The sequence below is a fragment of the Crocodylus porosus genome, unplaced genomic scaffold (assembly GCF_001723895.1).
Source record: "Crocodylus porosus isolate Cpor-Errol unplaced genomic scaffold, CroPor_comp1, whole genome shotgun sequence".
Classification (NCBI taxonomy): Eukaryota; Metazoa; Chordata; order Crocodylia; family Crocodylidae; genus Crocodylus; species Crocodylus porosus.
In genome coordinates, this window is record NW_017728886.1 from 209,458,482 (window position 1) to 209,465,069 (window position 6,588).

Sequence of the window (6,588 nt, forward strand, 5' to 3'; positions counted from 1 at the left end):
AAAAAATGCACACTATGATGTTAATGCAAATAAAAACTACCTGATTTTTTTGATCATACTCATTTTAGTCCTCCTACAGTTCCATTTTTTGTTATTTTCCATTAACATTTGTTTTGGTGCTTGCGTTTTGCAAGTATATTCCTATTAAGTGAATGTCTCATGAATGCTCATGTGAACACCGGAAGTGTTTATGCAGCCATCATGAGGTCTTTTTAATTACCCTGTTCTTGTTTATGAATATTTTAGTCAACCATTAAGGGAGCAGAAGCAATACAATGCATTTAGAGAAACAATCACCACAAAGAGTGAACATTCTCTCCAAATACTACGGAAACAGCCTTAGGAATACAGGTAGTTTAATATTTCTCCATAAAGCTTTTGATTTCAAAAACTGAACAAATCTAGGCTCCATCAAAGTCTGTTGTGAACAAGAAAGGGGGAAATTTGTTGAATAAATTTGCAATATAATAGTTCATCCAGCTTCTTTTAGGATTTATTTCTTCACACCCTGGCTTAGAAGGCTCCATGCCAATACTTGGTTGTGGTCCAATAACATCCCACATCTCCCAGGGCAGACTACTCTAATATAAAATAAATACATGAACTTTAAAAGAAAGGCCACATCTAAACCTCCAACAATTTCTTTCAAATTAGATTCCCTTGATTCTATGAGTATGTTGGAAGTCTGAAGCAGAAGAGAAGGGGAAACACTCCTCTTAAATCCTGTGTTTAAATTCAGGATTTTCTGAGGTTGGCCCAAAATCAAATATGTGAAAGCCAATTTTTCAGGAAAATGGACTCAAAAGTAGCACCAAAGCTTCAGATCCCAACTGAAATCAGCATCCATCTGGACCATAGCCAGTACTACAAGTGCAGGGAACAAGGGGGGGAAGGTGAAGTGGACATAGCTTACAGATCACTTATTCAGCGGGCTCATGACAATTTATACCAGCTGAGAATCTAACCCAATTCATTTGGGGCCAGTAGCTTTCTCTTGTAGTCACATACCATCATTCCCCATGCTACTATAATCATCTCTTCAAAACTCCTGCACAGAAATCCATTATTCCTGCTGTGTCTGTTCTTTGTAGTTTCACCTCACCTATAGACAGGATGAAAGAAGAGTTTGTCTCTAGATAATTACAATACAAGATATATAACAGCAGAAATAAAGACTGAAGATAACATGAAAAGTTCAGAATTCATATTAACAGTTCACTAATTCCAAAAGAATTGTATCTACTCAGCTCTTCAATAGGTTTCAATGTTTGTTTTTGATAATTGCTAAATGAATATGTAATTTCTACCTCTTAATAATCATTTAGGGTTTGCATTCATTTTACATGCATTTATTGTATTAACTGTAAAGAAATGCTGTATGGATGGTAACATGTACAGTAACTGGCTTTGTTTTAGATACTTGGACCAGAGAAAAAACTTCTGCTCTGACAATGGGTGCCAGCCACACTGAAGCATGAAGGGTTGTTGGCCTGCGGTGCCAACATACTCCACCTTCACGGGGAGGCCATGCCCCTCATGCTCCAGCAATGCCAGACGGCATTCAGATGAGGCGGGTTGGCTCTGGCAGGTGGCAGCACAGGAGGTAGTAAGTGAAAGGAGCACAGCATCACTAGCTGTAGTGTAGCATTAGAATCATATTCTAGCATCCACAGAACTGTAGCTCTGTTTTTGACTTTCATTTTTTCCAGTATCAAAGAAGCATTAGATTCTAGTTTTTGGCATGAAGAGCTAAATTAGGGCCATTCCAATGAAAGTGCTGAGGATAGGGAGAGGTATCATCCATGTCAACCGACAGCCAGTCCCCCTGAACCCTCATTAACACCAGTTCCCCTCTTTAATGCCCCATTCCAGCATCCTGTATCAGTCTGACCCCACCACACACTCGGCAGCTCCTAGGTATGGTTTCTTGCCATGATGAATCCTGCAGGTGGAATAATCTGGGTCACAAGGGATGCATCTACACAAGATGTTTACTGCAGAGTAGACTAATTAGCTCCACAGTAAACATCCCATGTCTACACATGCAGGGTTATTAGGCTGGAGAAAAACAAATTAACTCTGTAGCAAGATAGTACCTGTATTTATAGGTACCGTACTATCCTGCTGCAGAGTTTTTTACTCCACAGCAGTGCAAGCGTAGATGCTCACATGGCTGGCTGGGATACAAAGGTGCTTCTGTGAGGGGGCTGCTTGCCAGCTAGCCCTGCACTATAGCATGCTTGTGTCCCAGCCAGCCCCTCCACAGCATATTGAGCTGGGTCAGAACAACACATGGAGGCAGGCCAGAGTGACTGCTGAGTGAGTGCTGATTGCTGTGGGATTGTTTATTGCTGTGTGATTGCTGCATGGGCCTGAACAGAAGCCCAAACAAAGGGGCTGAGTCAGCCCAGGCCCAGAAGGGTATAAAAGGAGACTCCCAGGTGACCAGGGAGCTTGTGACCAAGTAGCCAATGAACAGGACTGCAAACAGGGGAAACAGCTTGTAAGCCAGTACGTGTGTAGTAGCATAGCTTATCTCTCTCAGCCATGGCAGTGACTTGTCATACCTGCAGGCATCCCAGCATTGCTGAGACCTTCACCCAGACAGAGCCAATGGCCCTGGACTGTGGGGGCTGCCTGGCACAGCTGCTAGCAACTGAGCATGGGGGCTCCCTGACATGGATGAAGAGCATGGGGTAGTAGTTGGAGGGCTGAACAAGCCTGGGCATCCTCTCTGCTACATCTTGGATGCAAATTCCTGGGAGGCAGCATACCTCCTGGCCTACAGCGTCCAGATGGCAGATGGGTCCCTGAGTGCCCCATCGGGGCCGGGTATGGGAGCTTGAGGAGGAGATATATCAGCTGTGCACTATCAGGGTCCACAAAGACTTCATTGATGGCTACTGCCAGACCCTTCTCAAGAAGAAGGAAGAAGAGAAAGAGATGAAGACGGTGGCCAACGTGATGGGTAACCAAGAAGACCCACCCGGAGTGGCCTCGAAGATAGTCACTTCATGCTCCAGCAAATGCAGGGCCAGGGCTGCTCCTCCGCTGGCCCTGCACAATAGGTACACTCCCCTCCCCACACTTGAGGAGGCTCCACTGGTGACACCAGGAGAGGAGGAAGGTAAGCAGTTTGCTGCCACCCCCAAGAGAAGATGCAAGGTGGGGGGGGCAGGACTCCCTCCTGTGGGGCACTGAGGGACCCTTCTGCCATCTGAACTCCCTATTCCATGAGGTATGCTGCCTCCCAGGCTTGTTCAGCCCTCCAACTACTACCCCATGCTCTTCATCCATGTGGGAACTAATGGCACAGCCAGGAGTAATCCAGACTGGGTCATGAGTGACTACAGGGCTCTGGGGGCTGGGCTCAAGGGTTTGGGGACCCACATAGTCTTTTCTTCTGTGCTCCCTGTTTTAGGCCACGGGCCCAAAAGGGAAGGATATAGCCAATTCTGGGGCCACCGAGAAGGCTTCAGATTCCTTGACCACAGTGCACACTTCAAGGAGACAGGACTCCAGGGAAGGGATGGCATCCACCTGATGAGGAAAGGTTTGCAACCAGGATGACCAATCTTCTGGACAGGGCTTTAAATTAAGATTGCTGGGGGATGGGGATACACAAATTCAAACATGTCCAGGGACCAACATAAAAGTAAGCCCTAAAAATAGGGACACTGGAAGAGCCACGCTTGTGGGAGCTGAGGGAATAGTTCTCCATCAGAGGGACAGGAAGATGAGGGCCTCAGTAAGAGGACTCAGGTGCCTATATACTAACACCAGGAGCATGAGAAACAAGCAGCAAGAGCTTGCCCTCCTACTCTCCAGTGTGCATTATGATCTAGTAGGGATTATGGACACCTGGTGGAACTCCTCACATGATTGGAGTGTAGCTATAGAGGGATACACCCTGCATAGACAGGGATAGGGTGGGGAAAGTGGAGGCATTGCTTTCTATGTGAAAGAGCAGTACACCTCCTTGGAGGCCAACATTGGCTTCAAAAATGGACATCTTGAAGCCCTCTGGGTTAAGTTGTGGGGGAGGGGGGCGGGGAGTGCAGTGAAAGAGACTTAACTGTAGGTGTATGCTAGTCCTGTGCAAAGCAGCTAGTATTCACTTTGGATTTGGATTCAGCCAACTCAGGGGACAGTGATTCAATTCAGTGATTTGAATCACTGTCCCAAATCAATTTGGCTGCATCCCCTGCCCATTCTCCAGCTCCCAGCTCTTTAAAAAAATGCCTGCACTCACCGGCTGCTTCTGGGTGGGGAGGCAATCCCCACTTCCCCTTGCTGCCCTACACTGTATGGAGGGCTCTGCTATGAGCCCCCTGATCCCCACCCACTCTCCCACCACACCCACATGGCTGCCCTGCCCATCCCAGCCCTTAAAAAAAAATTCCCTGACTCACTGGCTCCTGCCAGGCAGGGGAGGATCCCTGCTGCTCCCCACTGCCCTGCACTGTGTGGGTGGCTCTGTCATAAGCCCAGAAGCTCTGAGGCCACTGCAGCAGCTGGTGAGTCAAGGCTTTTTTTTTTTAAAGGGCTGGGAGCTGGGGCAGGTGGGACAGCCATGGGGGGCTGGAAGATCAGGAAGGCACTCATGGCAGAGCCCCCCATGTGGCATGGGACAGTGGAGGGCAGCAGGGATTGCCCCCCCACACACACACACGTGGTAGCAGCTGGTGGATGGGGGCTTTTATTTAAAGAACCAGGAGCTGGGGCGGGCGGGGCAGCCATGGAGGGGAGGATGGGCGAGTGGGCAGGGATCAGGGGGTACTCAGGGAATGGGGTCTGGCACAGGTCCCCCTGCATTATCCCCTCTCCCCTCCTCCAGCCTTCCTCCCCCACCCCCTACTTACCAGCATGGAGTCCAGGTCCAGCTCCCTGCTGCAGCAAGTGGGGACTGCTCAAATGGCTGAAGCTCTCTGAATCTTTTCCAAATCAATCTGGAGAGCTTTGAATCAATTCAGACCTTTTAATTGATCCACTGATTTGATTCGATTCAGATTTGAAGATTCGGCCTCCGAATTGGGCCGGATCTCCTCCAAATTGAATCAGCACCCAAAACTTTGCACAGCCCTAGTGTATACTACAGACTACCAAACAAGGGGGAGGAACTCAATCTGGAGTACACCTGAGAATTGACTGAGGCTGCATGTGCATGTAGCATGATCATCACGGACGATTTTAATTGTCCAGACATCTCCTGGGAGGAACCCTTGGCCAAGTTGGATCAGTCAAGATCCTTCCTGACTTGTGTTGAGGAGCTCTTCCTGACTCAGAAGGTGCAGGGGCCAACCAGAGGTCACGCTCTGCTAGACTTGGTCCTGGCCAAAGGAGAGGACCTGGTGACTGACTTAAATATAGAGGGAAGTCTGGGCGGTAGCAACCATGAAACCATCGTGTTCACTGTCCAAGGTAAGGCAGACAAATCAGATAGCAGGATGGAAGTCTTGGACTTCAAAAATGCAAATTTCAACAAGCTTAGGTCACTAGTAGGGCAAGTGGTGTGAAACCAGGGACTGAAGGTGAAAGGTGTGCATGAAGAATAGTTGTTCCTTAGGGACACAATCCTTGAAGCATAAAGGAAGTCCATTCCCATGCAGAGAAAAGGTAACAGAAGGACTGGGAAGCACTCTTAGCTAAACAGGGAAAACACAGTCCTCTTAAGAAAGAAAAAAGAGGCTTATAAACAATAGAAACTCAGAGCAGACCCCAAGGAGGACTAGTCCATGATGGCCCGCATTTGCAGGGAACAGATAGGGCAGGTTAAAGCGACAATCGAACTTAGATTAGCAATGGGAATCAAGGACAAGAAGTCCATCTTTAGTTACATAGGGAACAGGAGGAAAACAAATAGGAGTGTGGGGTTATTGCTTAACAACTCGGGAGAGCTGGTTACTGGCGCCCAGGAGAAAGCTGAATTCCTGAAAGTCATTCAGGAGTCATTCAGGAATCAACTTTACCTTAGTCTTTCACTGGACCAAAGGGAAAACCATACCAGGTAGAGTAGAGGATGAGCATGATAGGAAAGTAATCACTTTCCTACTATTGCAGTAGAATTGGTGTATTACCAATTTTAAAAATTAAACATATACAAATCAGCAGGACCGAATGATCTTCATCTGAGACTGCTGAAGGAGCTGGACAAAGTCATTGTGGAACCCCTCACGAAACTCTTCCACAGCTTGTGGCACTGTGGAGAAGTCCCTGAGGCCTGGAAAAGGGCCAATGTTGTGCCCACCCACAAGAAGGGGAGGAGGGACGGCCTGGGTAACTATAGGCCAATCAGCCTAACTTCCATCCTAGGGAAAATCCTAGAAAAGTTCATCAAGGAGTCTATCTGCAATGAACTTGCAGAAGATAAGATTCTGAATGACAGCCAGAATGACTTCATTGTGGGCAGGACTTGCTTACCAACATCATCTCCTTCTATGACCAAGTAACTCACCAACTGGACATAACAGAGCAGGTTGACATTGTATACCTTGACTTCCAAAAGGCCTTTGATCTAGTATCCCACAACATCCTCAAGAGAAAATTGGAGGATTGTGGGCTTAACTCCAAGACAGTCAGGTGGGTGAG